Source organism: Pinus tabuliformis, chromosome 7 (assembly GCF_031772625.1).
Source record: "Pinus tabuliformis cultivar Carrire ecotype Pingquan chromosome 7, CPIR1, whole genome shotgun sequence".
Lineage (NCBI taxonomy): Eukaryota > Viridiplantae > Streptophyta > Pinopsida > Pinales > Pinaceae > Pinus > Pinus tabuliformis.
The window spans coordinates 1376391275-1376410262 of NC_142293.1; positions in this window are offsets into that span (position 1 = coordinate 1376391275).

Sequence of the window (18988 nt, forward strand, 5' to 3'; positions counted from 1 at the left end):
TCCCAACATTCAACTTGGAATACGTGTCTCATGACCTTGGTCTTATTTTGCCTTTATTAACCTTTATTACATGAACTTTTAATCTGAGGCTGTTACATATAGGAACATGATTACGAAATTTATTTCTTGATTTTTCCTTGGATGCTTAATCAAATTGAGGTCTTTTCCAATGATTATATTGACCTTACACCATATGTTGAGGGTTGTAAAAAATGAATTTGGTTCATAAAACTAGTGATAATTATCTTATCAACTTTTAGAGACTCAAACTCTAAATGCAAATTTCCAATTTTCCAAACAAGTGCAAATATTGCTACAAATTTTAAGTTGACTTGTTTACAAAAGCTTGTCGAAGATCCTCTCTTGATGATTCTTTAGTTCTAAGATTTATCTATTATAACCTCAACTCTCCTATGCCATATACAATTTTGTTACCAATTGATCACCTTACCAACACCCAAATGAGTGCACTTCTTCCCTAGGAACCCTCAAGCTACAATGAGTCGTATAAGAAGAGTACAAAAACTAGAATTTAGTTTGTTTGGGCTCCTCCATAACATATGAAATCCCCACCTCTATAGCATATGAATAACCCACTTCCTAAGTACATAGACAATATTGAGACCAAACTCAACACTAGTTCACCAAGAAACACTTTTGAATTATCACATATTTCCAACATTAGGGTCCAAAAAGGTGAACTCGCATGCCCAATCCTCCTTTCCTAGAGCCTTTGAGGCTTATTCCATTTGTCCATAACATGCAAAATAGTCTTTTTTTTGTGACTAGAGGAATAAAAAATTGGGGTTGGTCATGTACTCGTGTGATAGGGGGGCGATTACAACCACTACCATTGTAACCCCTAGGTGCCTATGTATGCCCCTTTCACAGGAAAAAGTGAGTAAGGGGGATTTGAATCTCGAACCTCCTTGCACATAACACTTCATTTTCACAACCATCACCAATTAGGCTACTCTGGGGGCTATCATGCAAAAGTCATTATTTTAATTACTAAATGCATATTATTCACATACCCACATGTTACTTTATACTAAGTAATTTTTTTTAAATGAAAGTATATATTATTAATCACGTTCCAACCTCTTCTCCTATTTTTACTCCTAGATATTCCTTATATCCCTTTTCTTTTTCCTCATTGAGTGCACACAACAATAGTATTTTCTATTTAAATAAAATTTCTTTTATTTCCATTTAACTCACCCATTTCTATATGCATTTCCCTTTCCAATTATGAACTAAGTTCCATTTCCCTTTTCTAACAACAATGTGGATAATTCTATATGATCAATCAAACCATTCAATGCAATTCAATTTCCCATGATAAAATAAAATTCATGCCATAGTATACTTTTCTGACAAAGTATTCATATATACAAGTACACATAAATTGAATCAAAGTCACATAAAGGGCGAGGCCAAGTTCTCTTAGAGACTTCACATATTCAATACCAATAGCTATACATAATCTCTACAACTTTTCAAGTACCTGTTGTGCTCTACAACAACCCCCCATTTCATATCGTTTTTATTCCCAAAACTATCATATGAAATGGGTCCCTTTAGATTTTGATTGGTATCAATATTGTATTATTTAAAAGGGTCCAAAAACCAAATGAAAACATTATAAAAAACCTTTTTGAAAAACCCATTTTGATCAAATAAATCAATCTTTTATCATTGCGATAAAGCGATCACAAGATCGCATATCGCAATGACATAAGGAACATAAGTAAGTGGCACATTGGTTTCCGCCGATGCGATATCGCTATCGGCTATCGGCAATTCTCTATGCACATCCTTTAAGCACCCCCAGGCCATTCCCCCCGATGCGATGCGATATCGCTATCGGCAATCGACGATATACTATCCATGTCTCATGTAATGCCAATACTCCCGATGCGATGCAATATCGCTATCGGCGATCGGGGTTTCAAAAGGTGTCAATATAAGAGGTTAAAGCTTTCCTCGATGGCCGATTGCGATAAAGCGCAGATTTCAAAAAGCCATTAAAATGGAGGGATATTACGATCAATTCATATTAAAAGCTTGATCTGTCAAGTAATGATTCACCTGTGCTCAAACGCCAAAACATCTATAACACGCTTAAACAAATCATTCGGCCGATTAATGGTATAATGGGCATTTAAGGATTGGCAGGTTTTAAACGGCCATTTAATGAAATTGTAAGTCCTAAAATCTTCCTATGGATTGTATCCGCGGCCATTTTAAAAGTTAATCTCCCACCACGCATCGGTCAATATATCTCATCACATTGAAGTTTTCATTGCCAATTCTCTGTGTTACGTTTATTTTCGCTTCTGTGCAGAATTCATCCAAAGAAGAAAACTCAAGCAAAATGGGGAAGAAATCTAAGAAGACCACAGGCGCTTCCGTTGCGCCAGCCGCAGGACAAGCTGTCGCTGATCCCTCAAACAAAAAGAAAGGATTGATTTCGGATACTACATGTTCTGGTCTCGGCAGAACTACTTGGCAAAGTACCTACAACTTGATTGAAGTCGAAGAACCTAAAGTGACAACAGTAGAAGCTACTGCAGATTCAACTCGGAAATCTGATGCCACTCTAAAGGACTTAGCTGACTCCTTCCTTCATCGGATAGCAGCTAGGGAACAAATTCTTCCATATACAGATGTAGTGCGGTGGGCAATTGAGGAAATTCCAATCATGGATAGAACCTTCAGCACCAGAGACGGGAGAATTTTTGGGTCATTCAAGGCTGATGATTTAAGGCAAATGTATCATTTGCCTGAGCCAGAGAAGAAATACAATAAGGCGTTCTGGAGAAATTCCGGAATGAGAACGAAGTCGAATCCGAACCCATCCGGTATTGGAGACAAAATCCGGCAAAGCACAAACATGAATCTTCCGGTAAGTACTCGGTTGATTCCCAGGCTTCTCCTTATTGCTACGCTGGAATAATGATGTGTAGATTGTGGGGATTGCATGATTCTTCTAATTTCACTATAGAAATGGTTCCTTTAATGGAAGCGGCATGCAACAGTATAATAATGGATAGGGCCACTATTCTCTCAGATAAACTAGCCACAACTGTTCTCGAGTTTAGGAATAAGACCCGCATTTCTGAAAGGATAATTCCCCCATTTTATTACAGTGCCTATATTTTAGATACCTTGTGTTTTAATTCTGAATTTCCCGTGCTCGGCTGGAGGTGGACGCCACAAGACTCCATGCCTATTCACATTTACCACCAGAAATTATGGAAATCCTCTTACAAGCACCATTTGTATCAAGTCTGCAATGGCTTTATGTTGCCTATTTATTATTCTATTTTTGATAAACCTATCCCTAAGATTTCCTACCAAGATGGGATTGATTTAACAGCAGTAGGGAGATGGTTCGGGGAGGAGAAGTTCACTTATATAAGAGTTTTCGGTAGCCAAGCCGAACCTCATGTCCTCCCTTTATACATACCTGATAAACTGCTGGCAAGGGAAATCGCTTACCAGATCATTGCTGAGAGTGTCACACAGATTCTCAAGAAGAATAAGAAGCAGGGCTGGCCCTCTTTTCCTTTGAGATGTGGTGTCTATACCTTGCATGATCTCAAACATGCAGAAAAGGAAGCTACGAAGATTAAATCATTAACTCTGGCAACTCTCCCTAATAGGCAATTTGATCCAAGAAAAGTTGCCTATGATGCACTAGAACAAGCCAAGTTGTCAAAATTTGATCATAAAGAAGATATGTTTGATGACCTGTTCTCCTCCGCTGAGTCAATAATGCAGGTTAAGGCATTTGCTAGAATGAAATATCAAGATGAAGGGTTGGTCGAGTTTAATAGACTTAGAGAACAGAGGTTGCAAACTTTGCCTCTAGATCTATTAGCAACAACCCCAACAACTTCGACAAGCGAGCCTAAACGGCAACAGTCAAAGGAGCCTCTGGTTACAACAATAGAACCAGAAAAGCCAAAGGAGGAAACTCAGCCTATAGAGCAGAAGAAAGTGCAGGAAGAGACCCAGGTGAAAGAGCAGAAACAGACCACCACTGAAGTAAACGTGGATACTCATATTGACCCAAAATTGCTCCAGGAATGGCAGCAATTTGACTCTATTATCAATGGTTTGGAATGTTCAAAGGACACTGAAACTTCAAAGGCAACAGACACACAGGAAACCACTTCACCACAGGTTCTGAGTGGAACCAGCGGCCGACCCATGTCAAAAGAGGTAGAGATAATACCAAAAGACCCCTCCGATCAAATCATTTTGCAGGTAGAAGAGATTCCTCCCTTGGATGTCTTCTACAGCCCAAGTCATAAAGTTGTGGTTAAACGGCAAAGGAAAAGAAGAAGGATTGATCAACCTTCCCTTTTCCCAGAACAGACGGTCACGTGCAATGTGGTTTGGAAGGAGGAATTTGACCCCTCCGATGACCTGACAAAACTGTCACAATATGCTGGAGCCTATTCAACAGCGACAATAGATAAGGCATCAGAGGTGAGTCTTTTGCTGAAAACAAGGGATCAGGAAATTTTCGTGTTACAGGCACAGCTGACTGAAGCAAAGCAGAAAGCAGAGCAGGCAGAGCAGCAATTGTTGACGCAACAGCAATTAAACAGTCAACTAACTCAACAATTGCAGGCAGAAAAACAAAGGATTGACCAAAGCGCAATCCAGAAGCAGAAAGAATTATCAGAGGCATTGGCACAATTGAAGGCAGCGAATGAGAAAATGGTGAAAACAAAAGATGAGCAAATTGCTCAATTATCAGCAAAACTCGAGAAAACAAAGGGCGTTCCACAAGTGGCTGAATTCAGAGTAGAAGCACTACAAATAAATACTGCATTAATATCCCAAATTAAGCTTCTATGTCAACAAAACGCCCAGGCAGAGCCACTATGTGAATTAACGGCATCCATAAGTAATAAAGTAGACAAGGCTAGGACTGAATTGGATCAAGCTGAAGAAACAATTGCTGCATTTCTCGACTGGCAAGATACTGATCAAGGACAAGCGGCGAATTTACCAAGGATCTTAGAGGCACATAAAGATATACTCTTTACAGAATGGCAGTCCCAGTTAATGAAAGCAGAGAGGGCAGTTTCAAGATGCAAATTAACTTCAAGCAATTTAGTTGAATTAGTCAATAACACTCTCTACTTATCAAACATGATTTCCCAATGCACACCAGGAAAATTGACAACGATGAAAACATTGGAGCAATCATGTTATCTAGATTTAGAGGAGAAGGGAAGATTAATTGCTGGGATTAACAATTTAACCTGGGACACCTATTGGTTCTTCTTGGTAAAACCACACACACAGAGAGCCGCCCTCAAATGCCTTATGGATGCAATCAGGTATATTATCCCCGATATTCAGGATGCCACCTATGCCGCCCAGCTCAGCTCTCGCCTCAACAGACCACCTGAAGTGGAGCCGATGCTTGCGATAAGTCAGCTCAGATTTAAAGGCAAGCAACCTACTTGATGATTCATGTCGCCGACTGCCAGATTGCTGAAGAAAATAGGATCAAAATTAATTGATACCAATTAAGTAGGATTTCAGTTTTTTTTAGATAGTTAGATTAATTAAGTATTTATAGACCATTTCATTGTTTTGGAAAGGGTCGTAAAGTTTTTTACCTGACTTAAAGACTGAAGTTACACTATTGTGCTTCAGCCATATTCTTTTATGAAACTGGACCAGTTATTCTAAATTTGACAAGGAAGCTTTTATTCAATTGTGCACTATTGTCTTTGTTTGAAAGTGTTTCTGCGTTGAAGGAAGAATCACAAGTAGCGATTGATATTGGGAGTGTCTAGCAGCTCATATGGTACTTTTATCTATGTCTAAATTCATTCTTTTCATATGAATTGTTATTTGATTATCTTTGCTATTATCGAATATATGTATGTGCTTTAACAGCAGTTCTGTATTCCTTCCACTATTGGATGTTTATGGTGTGCTTTTATTTTAATCATATATGTGTCGATGATATAAATGATAAGTGTAGTAATATTGCTTTAATCACTTTGCTTAAACTATTTAAGCAAAGTAATCCTTGAATGAAATAATGTCCATGTCTGTTAGATGGAGTCATCTATATGCCTGTCCATAGACACAGATCATCAAGCGCTACACTTCAAAGCTCAATAGTTCCCGGGATAAGTCATAGTTCTTGTATTTTTGTTGATAGATTTAGTTATTCGCCCATCATTAGATTAGTCAATCAATTATCCATTCATCCCGTTTATCCATTGCTGGGAAACTGGTCCCATTATCCCCATTCGGAGCCACCATTCCAAACGGAAAAGGAGCTGTACTAAGGTCCGGACCGGGTGGTTATCCCCCAATGTTGTTGCAGCGATTTTCGAGGCTTCAACATTTTTGGCGCTAGAAGGAGGGCCTCAACTGTGAATGGCAAACAAACCAAAATCTGCAAGCCATTCTAAGAGTAATTCTCCCTCCGTATCCCCTCGAACTTCCCATTTGCATGCTGGTTCTCTAGTATCCAAACAAGAAGAAGAGGAATCAACTACCACTGCTCAAACCCATCATACTCCAGAACAATTAAGTCTTGAATCCCCTGAAGTCCAGTCTCTTATCCACAAACTTCAGAGTTTCTCGATTTCACCACAGAAATCTGAGGTATCACAAAGCAGTGCGACTTCGCAGTTCAATTTACCTCACCCTCTCACCAGACTTTAGAGCGAAAAGCTCGGTATTGAACCCACTGAGTTCCCTTTACCCAAAAGGAAAAAGGCGAAGAAATATACTGAAGGATCTGACAGTGAAGAGCTTTCATCCACATCCTCCATTACATCTTCCTCTCTGCAAAGTCAGCCATCCACTCCCCCATTACATATTGTTGTTCATCAGGGATTAGGAGCTTTAACATCCCAACCTGCTCACTCCTCAACATTATTTTCTTCCCAGACATCTGGAATTCCAACAGTAGTATCAACCACTACTGCTATTACAATGGCAGATCCATGGACCAGGCCTGGTGCAGTCAATATGCCTGCACCATTGCATCCATTACCAGATGCTCCTAAAAAATGGCTACCCAAGTTTAACCCAGATGATGGGACCCAGGCTGAGGAACACATTAATAATTTCATGTTGGCAGTCAACTTGAAAGGAGTAACAGAACAAGATGTTGTTGTTAAACTTTTTCTTTACACCTTGCAAGGATCAGCAGGATCCTGGTATTTTTCTTTACCCTCTGGTTCCATTACCAGTTGGAACACTTGCCAAGAGCAGTTTCTTACCAAATATGGAGATGATAGGTCTTTGGCTACCCTAATAAACGATCTCTCCAATCTTAGGATAGAGCATAAGGAACCAATTAAGGAATTTAATGCTAGATTCAATAAACTCCTGAATAAAATCCCAACGGCCTCCAAACCAAGTGAACAAATTCGAAGCGAATGGTATATAACCTCCCTACCTGCCAATATAGCCATTTTTGTAGATAGGGCTGGGAAACCTACCTTAGCCAAAAACATGAAAGAAGCACTTGCTGTGGAGAAACGTATTAATGCTCTAGAAAAGAAAGCTGCTCTAGAAGAGAGAAAAGCCAAAAAAGTCTCTTTTAAAGATGACTCAAGGAAGAAAACCCCAAAAGACCCATATGACATGGAGGGTTTGCAAAAATTCCTAAAAACTTTGTCAAATGAAATGGTTGAAATAAAGAAACAGGTAGCCGAAACCTCAACCAAAAGACCCTTTAGGACTTATAAGAAAAATGAATCAAAGCCACCGAATGTCATATCTAATGCAGATTCAGAGCAAGAAGAAGAGGAAGAGGAAACAATCTCACCAACTGATGATGAAGAAGAAGTAGTAGAATGTCATGGAATGTGGGATTTTATACTCCCCAACTCCGATACAGATAATGAAGAAGAAGCGTTCCCGGTCACTACTAGGAGTAAAAGTACTTTCGAACCTGTTCAGGCAACGTCAAAGAAAAGGGGTGCAGGAGCTGCTACAACAAAGGAAAAAATACCTGCAAAGAAATCACTTGCAACAGTTCCCCAAGACCAACCTTCAACTTCTAATACTCCTTCAACATCTAAAACGTTAGTGGTATCAGATTCAATGGATTACAATATTGTTGATGACATGAAGAAAACTAAAGCAAACATTACTATGTTTGAACTTAGTAAATTGAAACATCAGCAGAAATTGCTTCTCAAAGAATTGAATGCTATTCCTTCTTCACCTCTTCCCAGTGCTAAAGCTGCTAATGATTCAGGGCAACCTCCTCCTGGTATGGTTGAATCTACAGATGTGGTTCTGATTGGAGATAGATCAAACTCTCATACTCCACCTTTCCTTCTAACCTATGAGATCTACAACAGAAACCTGCACAATTGTTTGATTGACTCAGGGGCATCTTCTAACATAATTCCAGCTTCATTTTGTTCCAAACTGAACATTGAACCCCAGAAGTCTGCTATTCATATTGTACAGTTGGACAGGACCAAAGTACAGGTTGTGGGAGAGATTAATTCCGTAACTATCAGGTTATCTGTTGATCCCAGAGTAGTACAAAGGATTGATATCCTAATAGCCGATATACCTGAATTTTACGGTTTAATCTTGAGTAGGGATTGGTCTGAAAAACTACATGGGTATATTTCTACTGATTGGTCAAATATGTGGCTTCCCTATAAGGGTAAGCCAAATCAAATAAGGATTGATCGAGAAAAACATATGACCCATACAGTTACTGAATTTGAGCAAGAAAACCAACCTGTAGCATTTAATAACAACATTTTGGGGAATTATTCATCTGAGTCATTCTTTGGTAACTTTACTGCCCAGCCATCCCCTTTCTCAGTCAACCATTTTACATCTCAGATTGAGAATTTTTCACAAACAGATAGGTCTAGATGTTTCAATGATACTGAGAAAACTGTAAATACAATTGTTAATACTTCTTTATTTTGGTCGTTATATTTCGATGGGTCCAAGTCTAGTGAGGGCTCAGGAGCAGGATGTATTCTGGTAAATCCACAAGGAGAAAAAACAATGTTGTCCTGTAGGCTAGAATTTGAATGCACTAATAATACAGCCGAGTATGAAGCCTTAGTCCAAGGACTGTATAAAGCAATCGGCCTAAAAGTGCAATATCTAAAGGTATTCGGCGATTCTGAAATTATTATCAAACAGGTGAGAAATACAATTCATTGTCTTTCAAATCATCTTAAACATTATCAATCGCTAGTACAAGAACTCACCTCACACTTTTCGGCATTCAATATTTCCTCCATCCCTAGGTCTCAAAACTCGGCAGCCGACTTGCTAGCCAATGTAGCTTCCAAGCTCCTACCTTCTGAAGACTATAGCCCAGATAGATTTTCAGTAGAATTGCTTTTTAGGCCATCAATTCTTGACAATGTCACTAATTGGAGAGTACTCAACCATGATGAGGATATTTTACAATTCTTAACTTTTGAAAAGTCCTATGATAATCAAATTATTGAGGAAAATGAGCATGACTTTCAAATGAGAGAAACACCTCAGGAAAATTCAATCCCTAAGCCTGTGGTAAAGCTGGAGGATCTTTATGATATTAAAGACAGGTTTAAACCTGTGACTAATACAAAGCTCCAAAGTTCTACCCTAAGGTTTGAGTTGATAAATCTTGGCACTGAGCAAACTCCTCAAAACATTAATTTAGGATTAGGACTTTCCTTGGAAGAGAAAGAGGCATTCATTAAACTGTTAAGGAAAAATAAATAGGTTTTTGCTTGGAAATATGATGATTTGAAGACATATGATACATCCATTATCCAGCATACCATTCCAGTGCTTCCCGATCAGAAACCAATTCAGCAGAAGTTAAGAAAAATACATCCAAGCTTAGAGAGTCAAATAAAAACTGAACTTAACAAACTCTTGAAAGCCAAGATTATTTTTCCAGTCCGACACTCAAACTGGGTCTCCAATATGGTGCCAGTCAGAAAGAAAAATGGCAACATTCGGATTTGTATTGATTTCAGAAATTTGAACAAAGCGAGCTTAAAAGACAATTTCCCATTACCTACCATGGAGCAAATACTCCAATCAGTAGCAGGCTCTGAACTAATGTCTTTTCTAGACGGTTTCTCAGGATATAACCAAGTTTTGGTTCATCCTGATGACCAGCTTAAAACCACATTCAGGACAAAATGGGGAACATATGCATATCAGAAAATGCCCTTCGGACTTATTAATGCAGGAGCAACATTCCAAAGAGCGATGGATATAGCTTTTAAAGGGTTAATTAATAGAACAGTAGTCGTCTATCTTGATGATATTACTGTATTCTCTAAAGAGAGGTCCAATCATTTGCATGATCTAAATCAAATCTTTCAACGTTGCAAAAGATATGGTATTTCTCTTAACCCTAAAAAATCTTTCTTTGCTCTTGACCAAGGAAAGCTCTTAGGCTTTATTGTGTCTAAAGATGGCATTTATATTGATCCTGATCGGATCAAAGAAATCTCTGAAATCCCTTTCCCACATAATAAGAAATCCATGCAGTCATTTTTAGGCCAAATCAATTTTGTTAAAAGATTTGTTCCAGATTTTTCTCAAATTATTTTGCCACTTCAAACTATGATCAAGAAAAATTCAGTCTTTAAGTGGGGATCAACAAAAAAAGAAGCGTTTGATTTAATCAAGCAATCAATAATCAATGCCCCAACCTTAAATACTCCCAATTTTTCTAATCATTTTACATTATACACTATCGCATCCACCTCGTCTTATGCAGCAGTACTCACGCAGCTCAACGATCTCAATTTGGAAGCACCCATTTCATTTTTTAGTTCAAATCTTCAGGGTGCTGAATTGAATTACTCCGAAGTAGAAAAACAAGCCTTTGCTATATTTAAAGCGGTCAAACATTATAGACCCTTCCTTTTGAAAACCCACACAAAAGTTATAGTTCCTTTCCCTGCAGTTAGGCAACTATTAATCCAAAGAGAACTGGGTGAAAAAAGGGCAAACTGGGTCACAACGCTTCAAGAATATGACTTAGAAATTAAGCCAGCAAAGATTGTTAGGGGCCAAGGTTTTTGCAGGTTATTGGCAGGAGCATCCAACATTCCATAATCAAGTGATACAGATCAAACTGAAGAAGTTAACCAGATAAGTGTTACTGATTCTGAGTCTCAATATGCAGATTTAATCTTTTATTTGAAAAATGGTTATGCACCTCCTAACCTGTCTTACAAGAACAAAAGGGCCATTAGGTTAAAAGCGAAAATTTTTGCAATTATTGATGATGTGCTTTTTAAGCAGAATTATGATTCAATCTTATTAAGATGCCTTGAGAAACCTGAAGCACAAAAGGTTTTGCAGGAGTTACATGATGGACCAGCAGGAGGACATTTTGGAGTTGACACAACAGCTCACAAAATTATTCATGCTGGATACTATTGGCCCACTCTGTTTAGAGATGCCCACGAGTATGTAAGGAAATGCCTCAATTGTCAAACTTCTAGTGGAAGACAACGTAAACCAGCTTTCCCTCCGCAACCAGTCAACATTGAACAACCATTTGAGCAATGGGGATTGGACATCATTGGGGAAATTACTCCACCTTCTTCCAAACAGCATAAGTATATCCTTACTGCTACCGATTATTTTACTAAGTGGGTTGAGGCAATTCCTTTGAAGACAACAAATTCTGAAGCAATCATTGAATTCATAGACCAATTCATCATTACCAGGTTTGGTGTCCCAAATGCTCTTGTTTTTGATAATGCATCTTATTTCTCAGGCAATGCTATGTTTGATTTCGCTATTAAAAGAGGATATAAATTGAAATATTCTGCTAATTACTATCCCCATGGTAATGGTTTAGCATAGTCTACTAATAAAAATCTGATCAAAATCATTAAGCGAACTATCGAACAGAATCATAAAAACTGGCACAAATCCTTAATGTTTGCATTATGGGCTGATAGGATAACACAGAAAGCTTCTATAGGATCTTCTCCGTTCAACCTTGTGTATGGAAAAGAAGCAGTACTACCCACAAATCTTGTTCTTCCTTCTCTAGTCCTAGTTCAGTTCATTGAGGAAAGCCCTTCTTCTTCCATTCAGCTTAGACATGATCAAATTCTAAAACTAGAAGAGGAAAGAGAAAAAGCCAGGGTTATTCATGCCAAACATCAACAAATCATCAAGGCAGCTTTTGATTCAGTCTCATCCGGTTCAAAACAATTTCAAGTCAGTGATTTAGTTCTGAAATGGGACAAAGCCCATGAGGACAAGGGAAAACACACCAAGTTCCAGAAGATGTGGCTTGGACCATTTCAGATCTGCGAGAAGATAGGTCATTCGACCTTTATATTGCAAGATTTATCAGGTTTGAGAGATTCTCTCCCTGTTAATGGCTTTATCTTAAAGAAATTCTTTAATTGAGGAGGTAACCCCTTCTCCTTTTTAGTTTAATAGAGTTTTGTAGTTTGTAGGATCTTTAGAAAATAAAGTTGTAAGGTATCCTCCATTGACCTTTGCTGTGTTTGAAAAACTTGATCCACAGAAGTAGTATGATATTTTCTTTTAAAATAATAGAAGTCTTAACCAAAAGGGGTAATTTCTAGGAAACTAGGTATCATTGTATTCTGAAACCACACTTCAAGTTTTGTGAACTCCTCTCAAAGTTTAGAAGTATTGTAAATCATTTTCTGTTTTCAAATTGGTCACAAAAGGTTATCAATATCAAGATAGAAGCCAATCCAACTTCAGCATCCTCAACTCTTACCCTGTCATCCATCTACTCTTAAGGAGAAAATTGTCCATCCCATTCACCAAAGTTTATGATTACTCAGAGTGTAATTCTAAAAAAAAATTTGATATAAAAGATAAGAGGTCTTATTACAAGCCTGCTTACCATGATCATAGGGAAATAGTTTAACCGACATTACCAATACTGCATACCATAACAGGGTAATGGCTTAAGAATTATAAGACAAGGGGTCTCATCACGAGCCAGCTTGTTCGGTTAGATTATTACCAGTGAATGGCATTGTCAATAGCTGGCCACCAAACCAGGACAATGGCTTTTTATCTTATCAATAACAGAAAAAGGAAAAGAAATACAAAATATGAAAGCATATTTTGAATTCATTCTGTTAATCACACTCTTAAATTGGATGGGACAATGGACAATAACATGGTTAAAAGGTATCCCTGTCGAAACTATGAACGTTTGCTGGCAGCAGAGGCTCTACCTATGACAGACGAGTTCACTATAAAAGCTGATTTGGAAAGGTTTTCTATTTTATCATTATAAACCAATAAAGGCCTATTTAAAACTTAGAATGTATCTATTTTCTTAAAAAAGAGAGGAAATTAGCAAAAAAATAGTTTCATTTTACTCGGAATGCATATATACCTAGTTATATTAGAATTTTCCCCTTTGATTAGAACTCTATTTTGAAAAAGTTTAAGTATTTCTATACTTTTCAGAGATAACTGTTTCTTCCAGCGAATCGCCAATTGTTGTGCTCTACAACAACCCCCCATTTCATATCATTTTTATTCCCAAAACTATCATATGAAATGGGTCCCTTTAGATTTTGATTGGTATCAATATTGTATTATTTAAAAGGGTCCGAAAACCAAATGAAAACATTATAAAAAACCTTTTTGAAAAACCCATTTTGATCAAATAAATCAATCTTTTATCATTGCGATAAAGCGATCGCAAGATCGCATATCGCAATGACATAAGGAACATAAGTAAGTGGCACATTGGTTTCCGCCGATGCGATATCGCTATCGGCTATCGGCAATTCTCTATGCACATCCTTTAAGTGCCCCCAGGCCATTCCCCCGATGCGATGCGATATCGCTATCGGCAATCGGCGATATACTATCCATGTCTCATGTAATGCCAATACTCCCGATGCGATGCGATATCGCTATCGGCGATCGGGGTTTCAAAAGGTGTCAATATAAGAGGTTAAAGCTTTCCTCGATGGCCGATTGCGATAAAGCGCAGATTTCAAAAAGTCGTTAAAATGGAGGGATATTACGATCAATTCATATTAAAAGCTTGATCTGTCAAGTAATGATTCACCTGCGCTCAACCGCCAAAACATCTATAACACGCTTAAACAAATCATTCGGCCGATTAACGGTATAATGGGCATTTAAGGATTGGCAGGTTTTAAACGGCCATTTAATGAAATTGTAAGTCCTAAAATCTTCCTATGGATTGTATCCGCGGCCATTTTAAAAGTTAATCTCCCACCATGCATCGGTCAATATATCTCATCACATTGAAGTTTTCATTGCCAATTCTCTGTGTTAAGTTTATTTTCGCTTCTGTGCAGAATTCATCCAAAGAAGAAAACTCAAGCAAAATGGGGAAGAAATCTAAGAAGACCACAGGCGCTTCTGTTGCGCTAGCCGCAGGACAAGCTATCGCTGATCCCTCAAACAAAAAGAAAGGATTGATTTCGGATACTACATGTTCTGGTCTCGGCAGAACTACTTGGCAAAGTACCTACAACTTGATTGAAGTCGAAGAACCTAAAGTGACAACAGTAGAAGCTACTGCAGATTCAACTCGGAAATCTGATGCCACTCTAAAGGACTTAGCTGACTCCTTCCTTCATCGGATAGCAGCTAGGGAACAAATTCTTCCATATACAGATGTAGTGCGATGGGCAATTGAGGAAATTCCAATCATGGATAGAACCTTCAGCACCAGAGACGGGAGAAAATTTGGGTCATTCAAGGCTGATGATTTAAGGCAAATGTATCATTTGCCTGAGCCAGAGAAGAAATACAATAAGGCGTTCTGGAGAAATTCCGGAATGAGAACGAAGTCGAATCCGAACCCATCCGGTATTGGAGACAAAATCCGGCAAAGCACAAACATGAATCTTCCGGTAAGTACTCGGTTGATTCCCAGGCTTCTCCTTATTGCTACGCTGGAATAATGATGTGTAGATTGTGGGGATTGCATGATTCTTCTAATTTCACTATAGAAATGGTTCCTTTAATGGAAGCGGCATGCAACAGTATAATAATGGATTGGGCCACTATTCTCTCAGATAAACTAGCCACAGCTGTTCTTGAGTTTAGGAATAAGACCCGCATTTCTGAAAGGATAATTCCCCCATTTTATTACAATGCCTATATTTTAGATACCTTGTGTTTTAATTCTGAATTTCCCGTGCTCAACTGGAGGTGGACGCCACAAGACTCCATGCCTATTCACATTTACCACCAGAAATTATGGAAATCCTCTTACAAGCACCATTTGTATCAAGTCTGCAATGGCTTTATGTTGCCTATTTATTATTCTATTTTTGATAAACCTATCCCTAAGATTTCCTACCAAGCTGGGATTGATTTAACAGTAGTAGGGAGATGGTTCGGGGAGGAGAAGTTCACTTATATAAGAGTTTTCGGTAGCCAAGCCGAACCTCATGTCCTCCCTTTATACATACCTGATAAACTGCTGGCAAGGGAAATCGCTTACCAGATCATTGCTGAGAGTGTCACACAGACTCTCAAGAAGAATAAGAAGCAGGGCTGGCCCTCTTTTCCTTTGAGATGTGCTGTCTATACCTTTCATAATCTCAAACATGCAGAAAAGGAAGCTACGAAGATTAAATCATTAACTCTGGCAACTCTCCCTAATAGGCAATTTGATCCAAGCAAAGTTGCATATAATGCACTAGAACAGACCAAGTTGTCAAAATTTGATCATAAAGAAGATATGTTTGATGACCTGTTCTCCTCCGCTGAGTCAATAATGCAGGTTAAGGCATTTGCTAGAATGAAATATCAAGATGAAGGGTTGGTCGAGTTTAATAGACTTAGAGAACAGAGGTTGCAAACTCTGCCTCTAGATCTATTAGCAACAACCCCAACAACTTCAACAAGCGAGCCTGAACGGCAACAGTCAAAGGAGCCTCTGGTTACAACAATAGAACCAGAAAAGCCACAGGAGGAAACTCAGACTACAGAGCAGAAGAAAGTGCAGGAAGAGACCCAGGTGAAAGAGCAGAAACAGACCACCACTGAAGTAAACGTGGATACTCATATTGACCCAAAATTGCTCCAGGAATGGCAACAATTTGACTCTATTATCAGTGGTTTGGAATGTTCAAAGGACACTGAAACTTCAAAGGCAACAGACACACAGGAAACCACTTCACCACATGTTTTGAGTGGAACCAGCGGCCGACCCATGTCAAAATAGGTAGAGATAATACCAAAAGACCCCTCCGATCAAATCATTTTGCAGGTAGAAGAGATTCCTCCCTTGGATGTCTTCTACAGCCCAAGGCATAAAGCTGTAGTTAAACGGCAAAGGAAAAGAAGAAGGACTGATCAACCTTCCATTTTCCCAGAACAAATGGTCACGGACAATGTGGTTTGGAAGGAGGAATTTGACCCCTCCGATGACCTGACAAAACTGTCACAATATGCTGGAGCCTATTCGGCAGCGACAATAGATAAGGCATCGGAGGTGAGTCTTTTGCTGAAAACAAGGGATCAGGAAATTTTCGTGTTACAGGCACATCTGACTGAAGCAAAGCAGAAAGTAGAGCAGGCAGAGCAGCAATTGTTGACGCAACAACAATTAACAGTCAACTAACTCAACAATTGCAGGCAGAAAAACAAAGGATTGACCAAAGCGCAATCCAGAAGCAGAAAGAATTATCAGAGGCATTGGCACAATTGAAGGCAGCGAATGAGCAAATGGTGAAAACAAAAGATGAGCAAATTGCTCAATTATCAGCACAGCTTGAGAAAACAAAGGGCGTTCCACAAGTGGCTGAATTCAGAGTAGAACCACTACAAATAAATACTGCATTAATATCCCAAATTAAGCTTCTATGTCAACAAATCGCCCAGGCAGAGCCACTATGTGAATTAACGGCATCCATAAGTAATAAAGTAGACAAGGCTAGGACTGAATTGGATCAAGCTGAAGAAACAATAGCTGCATTTCTCGACTGGCAAGATACTGATCAAGGACAAGCGGCGAATTTACCAAGGATCTTAGAGGCACATAAAGATATACTCTTTACAGAATGACAGTCCCAGTTAATGAAAGCAGAGAGGGCAGTTTCAAGATGCAAATCAACTTCAAGCAATTTAGTTGAATTAGTCAATAACACTCTCTACTTATCAAACATGATTTCCCAATGCACACCAGGAAAATTGACAACGATGAAAACATTGGAGCAATCATGTTATCCAAATTTAGAGGAGAAGGGAAGATTAATTGCTGGGATTAACAGTTTAACCTGGGACATCTATTGGTTCTTCTTGGTAAAACCACACACACAGAGCTGCCCTCAAATGCCTTACGGATGCAATCGGGTATATTATCCCCGATATTCAGGATGCCACCTATGCCGCCCAGCTCAGCTCTCGCCTCAACAGACCACCTGAAGTGGAGCCGATGCTTGCGATAAGTCAGCTCAGATTTAAAGGCAAGCAGCCTACTTGATGATTCATGCCGCCGACTGCCAGATTGCTGAAGAAAATAGGATCAAAATTAATTGATACCAATTAAGTAGGATTTCAGTTTTTTTTAGATAGTTAGATTAATTAAGTATTTATAGACCCTTTCATTGTTTTGGAAAGGGTCGTAAAGTTTTGTACCTGACTTAAAGACTGAAGTTGCACTATTGTGCTTCAGCCATATTCTTTTATGAAACTGGACCAGTTATTCTAAATTTGACAAGGAAGCTTTTATGCAATTGTGCATTATTGTCTTTGTTTGAAAGTGTTTCTGCGTTGAAGGAAGAATCACAAGTAGCAATTGATATTGGGAGTGTCTAGCAGCTCATATGGTACTTTTATCTATGTCTGAATTCATTCCTTTCATATGGATTGTTATTTGATTATCTTTGCTATTATCAAATATATGTATGTGCTTTAACAACAGTTCTGTATTCCTTCCACTATTGGATGTTTATGGTGTGCTTTTATTTTAATCATATATGTGTCGATGATATAAATGATAAGTGTAGTAATATTGCTTTAATCGCTTTGCTTAAACTATTTAAGCAAAGTAATCCTTGAATGAAATAATGTCCATGTCTGTTAGATGGAGTCATCTATATGCCTGTCCATAGACACAGATCATCAAGCGCTACACTTCAAAGCTCAATAGTTCCTGGGATAAGTCATAGTTCTTGTATTTTTGTTGATAGATTTAGTTATTCGCCCATCATTAGATTAGTCAATCAATTATCCATTCATCCCGTTTATCCATTGCTGGGAAACTGGTCCCATTATCCCCAGTCGGAGCCACCATTCCAAACGGAAAAGGAGCTGTACTAAGGTCTGGACTGGGTGGTTATCCCCCAATGTTGTTGCAGCGATTTTCGAGGCTTCAACAGTACCCTGCACCAAGAACTAGACATAACCTAAACAAATCTTCAATTTCTATGTACTATGAATTAGATATAACCTCTACAATTCTTGCATTCCCTTCAACTATCATTTTTCAATGATGGGGGATTATGTCATGGTTATGACATAACTAAACCAGCTCATTCACCGTTGGTGAGAGAGTAATGGTCACCAAGGAGTAAGGATTGACACCTTATTTCACACCCCTTAGGAAGACCTCATGAGTGACCAAATTCATGACCTACCCTTATGACAATGTGTAACCTCTAGGGAAAAAAAATATTTCAACATAAGCTTTTAAACCTATTATGCAACAAAGATGATAATAGGTAGGAATAAGTGACCTAGACCTTCTCCCCCTAATGGTACTCACGTCATATATCATAATACAACCATTTTCCCATGTGTTCGATTATTTGGAAAATGTTTCCCTATCTTTGCACACATCTAGAGACAACATATAAAGTAGCATTATCCAACGATCATGAATAAAAAATAAGCAATTTCATATAAATATCGATCATACATAACTAATCCCCGATGGGGGGGATATATTGAGGTCATTGGGAGCTGTGCCTGACCTCTC